The sequence below is a fragment of the Oratosquilla oratoria genome, chromosome 16, assembly GCF_046742065.1.
Source record: "Oratosquilla oratoria isolate Oo_2021 chromosome 16, ASM4674206v1, whole genome shotgun sequence".
Taxonomy (NCBI): domain Eukaryota; kingdom Metazoa; phylum Arthropoda; class Malacostraca; order Stomatopoda; family Squillidae; genus Oratosquilla; species Oratosquilla oratoria.
This window is the reverse complement of record NC_134792.1, coordinates 61,750,029-61,760,028: the sequence shown is the minus strand read 5'-3', so window position 1 is coordinate 61,760,028 and position 10,000 is coordinate 61,750,029. Positions and strand designations below refer to the sequence as shown.

Below are 10,000 nucleotides of genomic sequence, written 5' to 3'. Positions count from 1 at the left end.
AATTTGGAATGATATTTCATAAAATTGATATCAACAATGATTATTTGTTCTTGTGAGTAAGCGATTATTTTGACTAAAGTCTTTACTTAATATATCTTTTTGATGAAATATATTTTTGTCATTATTTCAAGTATTTTTTAATAATAATAATCACATTAAATTGGGACTAATGATATCAAGAATCTACAGATTTTTTGGTTGATAATGAAAGTACAGGATTATAAATAATCAAAATAAAAAGTATTGATATCAATATTGTCTCTTAATGATCAATACATGAGATATATAAAGATCTGCTGATTCTTTGGTTGATAATGGAAATACAGGAGAGAATATAAATAATCAAAATAAAAACTGTTGATATCAATATTGTCTTTTAATGATCAGTACGTAAAATATTTAAGGATCTGCTGTTTCTTTGGTTGATAATGAAAATACAATATAATATAAATCATCAATATCAAAACTATTGATATCAATATTATGTCTTAATGATCAATACATTGATGGTAATTCAACAACAAAATATTTAGAATAACTAAATCCTATTGCAACTGACAGAGACGACATTATTTGGGGATTTTTTTCATGTCCATTCAAATTCATAATCTATATTCATTACTGTCGATTAAGCATTTGGTTTATATAACTATAAAACTAATTTTTCATTTCTGTTTTACTTATTTATTCATTTATCAACTTATTTAATTATTCATCTATTCATTTTAAGTTGGCGAAATTGTCTGTTATTTCCCGTTTTCTTGAAATTACGAATTTTCGTTTTCTTTTCGAGTTTGAAATGCGCATTTCATCAAGAGTGATATTCCAACGGATAAAATTATTATCTTATCTCTGACAAATATCTATCAATCTAAAAAAATCGATACGGAATTTTCTGTAAAACAATGAAGGAATTGGAAGAAAAAACGTTGAATTAAGACTTAACGAGACCATGCATGTTGTCTTTGACAAAATGGAGTGTCAAAATAAAGTTCGTTTTCTCTCAGTCTGACCCTGGAACGCTAATCAAGGTAGAGCTGTATTTATTTAGTATATACTTGCGAATAACGATAAATGAATAAATAAATAGATAAAAATAGATATATAGATAAATAAATAAATACATGAATAAAAATATTTGAATAAATAGGTAAATGTAAATACATAAACAATGAGTAAATGTATAAAAGATTTTCGCCAAATTGGCGTAAGTAGCTTTTCAGAAAAAAACTTGTTAAGCTGTTGAACTAATTTTCCTGTTTATACTGACCTCTGTAACAGAATGCAAACTTTTCAAACTTAGAAAAAGAAAAAAGAAACAATGATAATTTCACTATAATTAAACAGAAAATAAATGGATTGTGCTCTAGGACCAACTTGGCAAATTGTCTAATAAACAAACGAGATAAAAAAAATTCTTGTTTAGGCCGTCGCTAGTAATAGATTTTCTTTTTTCTTTTCAAAACAATTAGAGCAGCTTGGTCTCATTTAACAGAATAATTGTCATTGATTTACTCAAATATCTCTTTATATATCTAATATCTACTAATATTACTATTTTTCCTGGAGCATTTAGCATATTTACATTTTCCTGTATATTCATTATCACAATACTATAATCATTACGACTATAAATAATTGCAATTATTCATCTATTCATTTATTTGGTCACTTATTTACATACTCATTAATTCATTTACCTATCAAATATGCATATTATATTTACCTGTTCATCTGTTTATATACAATATTCATACTTTCCATTTGTCTGCTAATTTGAATTATCGAGTAATATATTTACTTATCTATCTCTTAATTTATTTATGTTATTTATCGAGTAATATATCTACTTATTTATCTCTTCATGTATTTATTAATTTTATATATCGAGTAATATATTTATTTAAATTTACATTTATTTTCTAGCAGATGCGGTCATGGATCATAACAGTGATGTATCAAACTGTGTCTCGGTTGTTCTAGTCTCGCATCTCTTTCTTCAGAACTGCTACCAAATGTTTCTAGTTGTTTCTAGTCCAATCAAGGTAACCAAGTATTATTTTGATTTCTAGATAGATGTAAAACAAGAATACTGAGTCAATGTTGACCTTCGTGATGTGTCAGCAAGATAATGAATTCAAGTCATGATTCTTGATTAATTATCACCTCTTTACAGAACCTGTCGAACGCTCTCTCCCCAATAAAAAGTAGAATTGCATAAACTCCATTGTCCATATTAATGAAAATTACCGGTAGATTTTGTAGATAATACAGTAAACTAGATACGCTTAACTAGAAATCTAGAAACATGCTACTTTCTGATTATACTAGAAAGCGTTCAACCGACATACTTTAGATGATAGAGAAACTCGTCAAGAAAAAATAAGATTGTCTAAACAGCCACAAACAAATACTAAAGGTTCTTATTTCAAAGGAAGGACCTTAAGTGTACAAATGGCAATACATAAGGCATTCAATCAAAACTAACAGTGTCAAACTAACATCATATATCCCCGAAAAAGACATCTAGAGGCTCCTAGTCGACATAAGACTCCAGTAGATGCTATTCTTGTCAGTACAAGAAATACGGACAATATGACTACTGCCACTAGATACTGACAACGTAAGGACACTTGGAACGAATAGATTAGATTAGGTTTAATATTGCAAGTCTTCTTTTCGCTAAGTAAAGACTACGATAGCATCTGCATGAAATGCAAAATACTAAACAAATATTAAAAGAATAAAATTGCACTATCTTATTTTACAAAATATTTCGTTTCATCACAATGTTATCTATGGCGTCCTTGCTATAAAAAAATTTCCTTAATTTTTTTTTTTAGCTTTTTGTCGAATTTTTGCTTTCAAGGCGCCAAATGTCGGGAAAAAGGAATTTAATTTGTTCTTCTTTCTTAATAATTTTATCATATAAACCTACAAATCTGTAGTGAATCTGGAACCTTTCGTGACGTCCCTGTGGGTCTAAGTCACTCTGTAATCTGCTCATCACAGATTCTCTTAGGCTTCATTTCTACTGTCCTCTTTAAATCTCTCTCTCTCTCTCTCTTCATGACATCAGCTCTTCTGCGGGATACTGTCCTCAAAAGAGAATAGTTCGAACCCATAACCCAGGGATCTTCATAAACAGCCACGTGGCCTAAAACCATGCAAGGAGGACAGAAACTGTTGACTGTTTTAAGACAAGATTAGATAACTTTATGGATGGGGATGATAGGTGTTAGTGGGTTCGGAGCTGCCTTATGGTCTCTTGCAGTCTCCTTCATTCTTATGTTCTTAAACACTAGGAAAAATTTTGCATTGTCTACTGTGACGTGGTGTCCGCCGGCGTCACGTGATTCCCGTGCCCCCTTTTACAGCGTGACGTCACTGACATCACACACTTAATGTGACGGAGTATATACATTCTAGAAATCAAGCACCTTGGACACTTCTTGGAGTGTCAATGTCTGACATATCTTGCAGCAAAGATGTACAAGACTTCGTATCAATTCAAATTAAGTCTCGTTTTATTCCTCCCATCATAACAACAACCTGTGACTTATAACCAATTTTGTATATCGACACACCTAAGTGTCATATAACTTATTTCCCCAACTGTACCTCACGAGATTACTCTGTGACGTGCAAACACAAACCCCCATGCCACGTCACGTGGTCACCTTTCCTCTCAGAGCACCTACCACGTGCGACCCGTCACTTCAGTGACATGTCACAGAGCCTACCGCATCACGGGTCGTGACGCTCGTGGTGTGAGCTGTCCGCCACGTGCGAAGTGTGACGTTCTTGTCACGTAGGTGACGCACGCAAGGTCTGAGAGTCTGCAAAGGGGTTCTCTCTCGCTCTCTCTGCAGTAATTGCACTACTCCTGAACGTAAATTAAGGATCTGCCATCCAACGCTAAAGCGAATGTGGGGTGGGGGGTGGGGGGGTGGGGGCGTTATCCGCCACAGCGGCTGCTGCGTTGCCCCGTATCTTCGTCCCAGAAGCTTAATGTTCCTTCCCTCCCCAGCACTTTTACATGGCCAGGAAAAAAAACACACACACACGCATGCACACACATGTACACACATATACAAACACATACACAAACACACCTGTATATCTATACATGATAACCATACACCTTCTGTACACACACACACACACACACACACACACACACACACACACACACACACACACACACACACACACACACACACACACACACACACACACACACACACACAAATTCACCCTGGGTTGGTGTAACCATGGCTCTCTATGTACCAAACGGTCATCCTGTATCAGTCCGGATTTTTTCTCCTTTTCTTCTACAAGAAAATAACTTTGGTACTAAATCCGTTCTGAGCTCAGGAATTTGGTGGCCACGGAGATTACACCGTTGGTTTATATGTTCAAAAATTTACTTATTTTTATACATATGTTTTAATAAATCAATTTTATACTATCAAGAATGCTTTGGTTAAGGTGATATCAGCTAGCACGTAGTGGAGTGTAACTTATATCCCTGGAGTCTAGCAGAAGCACGGCTAAGTCTTTAATGCACTTAAAACTCACTAAAATACCACTAACACTCTCTGTCGTGAGTGTTCGTTTGATTTCAGTACAAGACTAGACAGAATGTTGCAAAGGCATCAACACTAACGCAGCACATAGGTCTTTTGTGGCGTTGAAGTCACTGACTGGAAGAGAATTTTAGTGTGACTAAAGCTACGTCACATTTTGACACTAATGCATTGTTCTCCTGTCGAGTGGGCACTAAGAGAACACTAACGAAGTCACTCGTTGTCACTAAGGACATTGTTTATCCACACGACTGAACAGGGTTCCCCACAAACGCGCCACCATCGTCTTCATAGCGACAGTTTCAGAAGTCAGACGGCCAAGCAACGCCACTAACACGTCACTGATCACCACTAACAAGAGTTTCGTTACGTCACCACTAAAAACACGACAAGAGCACCAGCGAGACGATGTCGACACTAAATAAGCGTCTCCATGGCCAGACACCACTGACAAGCCTCACTAGCTGCCCCAAGACGTCACCACCATCATCATCATCATCACCCAGCTCTTTCAGAAACACCCCAAACTTGAATCGCCTAACACGCTACAGACGACCAGAACACTACCAAACCCGAGGACACAACTAACACATTTCTGGATTACCAGCAGGATCCCACAGACGCACTGGCCAGCTGTGGGTGAGTCGACCAGTGCCCACTACAGCGAAGGTACTAAGTGCACATCGGGCGGACGGGGGGAAATTGAGGGAGGTGACCGAGCGGCGAGAGCTGAGGCGAGCGTGCGTGCGTCGACAACGGCTGTCGCGAGGCTACTGAACACGATCCGTCCCAGCACGTGGGGAGAGAGGGACGACTCGGCTGGCCCAGCGAGCGAGCGAGGGAGGGGCATCGTCTTGGGCGCCCGCCCGCTCGGCAGGGGTGTGTTCGTACATACGGTAGTGCCTTCCTGCATGCCTGCTTGCCTGCTTGCCTGCCTGCCTGACTGCCTGACTGCCTGACTGCCTGACTGACTGCCTGTTCTCGTGTGTGTGTGTGTGTGTGTGTGTGTGTGTGTGTGTGTGTGTGTGTGTGTGTGTTTGTGTTTGTGTGTGTGTGTATGTGCCTGTGTGTGTATGCGCATATTTGTATTCTCCGTGTTTGTGTGGTTGTCTATGTGTATGTGTGCATGCTCATGAGCGCTTGCATACATGTACACTTAGATGTGCATGAATATTTGATGTATTCATGTGTGTTTTTGTACACAAATGTTAGTTTGTATGTGTGCTTTTGGTGGTGAGTGCATACGTGTATCAATGTGTGATTTTGTATATTTGTATCTATGTGTGTGGTTCATGATGGTCTTGGATCACGTGCTGTACTCGTGATCGACAACTATTCCCCTCCCGGATGAGTACTGAAAGCGCGCGTGTGTGTATCTAAGTATTTGTTTACCAATCAGTGGTTTTCAAGGCAGTCATAATATTACGACTTCCTATTCTCTTTGTTGAAAATTACGTCATTGTTTGAACTCTCTAAAGATTCAGGTGCTTTATGGTTGGCTGAGGACACAATGTGTGTGTGAGTGTGTGTGTGTGTGTGTGTGTGTGTGTGTGTGTGTGTGTGTGTGTGTGTGTGTGTGTGTGTGTGTGTGTGTGTGTGTGTGTGTATGTGTGTGTGTGTGTGTAGCGTTCATATATCTCAGGTAGTTCACCCCAGGTAGTTCACTTATAATGTAGTTCTCCACAGTCCTTAGTAACCCTATCCTTAATACTGACTTGTATATTTGTTTTATCTGACGTCAGCTGATTTTATTGCATCGATGGGACAACTGGGAGGTCGGAAGCAGGCATCTGGTTGTCTAAGAAGAAAACTACATATCTACGTTTTCTAATAAATCTTTTGTAGTTCAAAACTATGGTAATCTGACTCCTGCCTAGATGCATCACATTGTTACTTGGTGCATTCTTGTATTATACTGGCTTTGTCATCGGTTATGTGCTCCATTGCTTAAGCATCATATGAAAATATGATTGTGTAGGTCTTTCTTCAATACACCAAAGCTCTGACTATGGCTGGTGCCAACACAGATCCCTGAGGTACTCCGCTTGTCAGTTCATTACATTTCTAGCCATTTCTTTTGTTTACATTTCTCATTTATCTTCTCACCAGGAATCATCCTATTCTAGAGTGGTTCCTTGTATGCCTCCTTTGTCTGATAAAATTTGCATAGCAATCACTCATTGTCACTAAGGACATTGTTTATCCACTCCACTGAACAGGGTACCTCACAAACGCGGCACCATCGTCTTCACAGTGATGTTTTGTGATAGGCTTTTTCAAACTAGAGGTATATACACTTCACCTACTCATATATTAGGACACCCGTGAGTATAATAGAAGCTTGAGAGATTTACTTCAAAGCTAAAATTAATCACGTTACTGAAAACATGTTTTTCTTTTTAAGTGGTTCATTAATTTTTCTCTGAATACTTTGTCCGGTGATATTTCCTACTATGTCTTTTGTGGAGTCTTCTCTATCTATTTCTTTTATAAGAAATGTCTAAATAAATCCGTGGTGGGCCACTCAGTACATCCTTTTATTGCCTCAATATATTCTGTTTCAACGGGTCTGAGAATAGGTTTACCTGTGTGCCAACAGCTCCAGCTACTTATCTATTGACTAACTTGTTTTCTTTTTTTTTCTGGGCCATAATCTATCTAGTTTTTTTTCTATAAATACTAAATACAACTTTTTCTTTTTTTCTTTTTTGTATATTTTTCTGTCTCCGTTATCATATCTATTTCAGGTCAGTACATTTATTTTCATACCTTGACTTCGTTACGTTCTGCGATGCATTCATCTTTTTACAATTCTTTTCTTTAATACTCTTTAGCACTTTCATGTCAAATACATTTTCTCCACATTAAGTCGTCTCTTTCTTTAGCTCTTTAATATTAGTGGCTAAACCAAACCGGTCTTTCCACTTGGAGACTCTTTACCTTTGGGTACACATTTGTTCGTACCTTCTCTGTAGGTTTCAGGGAAATTGTCGTATTAGTTAAACATAGCCTTTGTTTAATTTGATCCCAGTATACATTTGCCTCCATATATAAGTGCTACAGTGGCTGCTACCTTCCAGGGAGCCATGGGTATTGTGCGTATTTCTAGTGGCGTAGATGGCATGAATACCTCGAGACTTAAACTCTTGAAAATTTGACATAAAGAAAGACGCTTGTGACAGGTTCGAAGAAGGTGTCATATACCGGAGTGCTGATGAGAAAAACGCAATGTAATTTTTTGATTTTGAAATTTGAAAAAGAATTTTGAAAATTTGAAAAATCTGAAAAAAAAAAGAATTTAAAAATTTTGGGAAAGAAAATTGAAAAAGAATCCGAACTTTGTGTGGGCCAAACGCACGTCGGATCAAGTTTTACTTAAACGAAAATTCCTGAGCCTAACGGTGATTTATTTTATCTGTCACTTTACTGTTTGTCAATATAAAGAATAAATAAGGTCCAATATCACTGGCCAAGCTTCTTGTTGGTCTGTGTAAGTTTTCGGTTACTAGGCTGACAACGTCATTACTCAAAACATGTTTCAATTCCATCAATTCTAAATTAGTTCAATCCACGTATCTATAGTTGAAATTACTTAAGAGTATATAAAAATAGTTTGCTACTATTCCCTTTAAGCACATGATGCTAACCTTTTCAAGCAGTTTTTGATCGTCTTTTGTTTAAAAAATTCCCATACTTTTACAAATGGTTTATAAACTGCTGGTTATACATTTCTCTTCTATTCTTAATTTATTCCTTTTTTCAAATAAACTTACTTGAATATCATCTATTTTCTGCTGAAGTGACCTTCCCAACCCTCTTTTCTTTCACTTTCTGATCCTCAGTACTCTCTCAGGCCAAGTGATTCGTTTCCTTTCAAACGCTTAGTGGCAACATTCCTCCTTTATACACGACTCTCATTTCATTTTCTTGCAGACTTCTCTTCCCCACCCACAAAAACCGATCCCGCATACGCGGGTGGTCAATCCTAGGTAGTCCATAGTCCATTCGTTTTCTGAGTTTTTCCTCAAACTTTGCCTCTGCCAGGCATGTTTGGTTCGGCCCCTTTTCGTGGATGATATCCTCAATGTGGGAGAAGCTAGAGACTAAACTACGTAGTGTTGTCATCTGTTACCAATTCTCTTCTTTTGTGTGTGTATTTCTTACCAGCTTGCGATATTTGTGTCTACTAATTTGTAGAAAAAATAGTAATGTAAATGTGTTATTAGTTTATGTTCCCTTTATTTGTGAAAAATAGATATATATACACAACAGGCCAGCTTTTTTGGTGTTTCATTTCTTTATGCAATACTTTTGTTTTAATACTTAGTTGTTTACATTTCCTCCATTAATAGGTCTAGTCCAAGTTAGGCGCTATCACATTGGGCTTCCACGGGCTTCACAAGCGTCGACTGTTGAGAGTTCGTATGAGCATAAACCACCTCGGCTACAATATTTTATTTTTCGAATTTCAAAAATATCAAATTATCTTTCTGTCATATACAACAAAATTGAATGATAAGCTATGAGGTTGTAAATCTATACAAATGTTAGACAAACTGTTGAAATGTTCTTAGAGAAGTCTAGGTTTCCGTAAACGAAGTCATATTCTAGTTATTCAAATGGAGGTTGGAGGTAGGATGTCGAAGGAAAAATAGCCCAGTATGATAATCTCTTTAGATCTTGGTTCCCTTCTGATTTTTTTTATAATGTTCTCAAACTTCTCCTTTCGGGGAACCTTTTTGATAGTTTTCTTTGAAAATTTAACCTCCTTTTGCCTCTGCACGAGAGTGTCCATAAGGACTGAGGGGTTATCACACTGAGCTATTTTTCCTCCAACCTACGATTAATCGGCGGTACTGCCTACCTTCAGAACTTTTTCGTTTTAAAATCACTATGACAAACTATTTTATTTTCTCAATAAAAAAGCATAGTATGTCATTTAATATGCCGGAGGAAAATTGTTTTCTTCCAGCATATCAGAATCCTTCCCGGGCTGCAAATCTGCTCCAACTGTCGGAGGTAAAATAATCCAGAGTAATAACGTCTTAAGGTACAGTCAAAAACAAAAACAAAAAATCCCTTTTCTTATGTAGCCTTTTATGTTTTTCTTTTTTGTTAAATGATTTAAGAAAATATTTCTTTGTTATTTTCTGTGACTGTCACAGACTGGTGTGATGTGACTTCTTCAACAAATTCCCTCCTTTGTTTCCATGCGTAGGGATTTGCAGGATTCCTTATCTCTAAATCCCTCGATCAGAGTAGACATTATGTGAGGATGGAATCTTTGTTAAATGTACAACGTTTCGTTTGTTTAATTTTTTTTTTGAAAGTGCATAGTGTACTTGAAAAGTGTACTTGAAAATACTTTAACTAGCGAAACGTTGTACATTTGATAAATATTCCAAACTCAC

The 10,000-nt window shown here is 36.9% G+C and overlaps 1 protein-coding gene across 3 annotated transcripts in view; it reads right to left on the bottom strand.

Annotated features, from left to right (window-relative positions):
* LOC143033796 (uncharacterized) overlaps window positions 1-5,489 on the bottom strand; it is a 153,558-nt gene extending 148,069 nt beyond the window's left edge. Inside the window, exon 1 of one of the 3 annotated variants that reach the window (XM_076199292.1) lies at window positions 5,194-5,489. The gene's annotated coding sequence lies outside the window, so the exon portion shown is untranslated. The remainder of the gene's footprint in view (window positions 1-5,193) is intronic. The other 2 variants (XM_076199291.1, XM_076199289.1) reach the window with 2 other exon arrangements.
* Window positions 5,490-10,000: the final 4,511 nt, after the last annotated feature.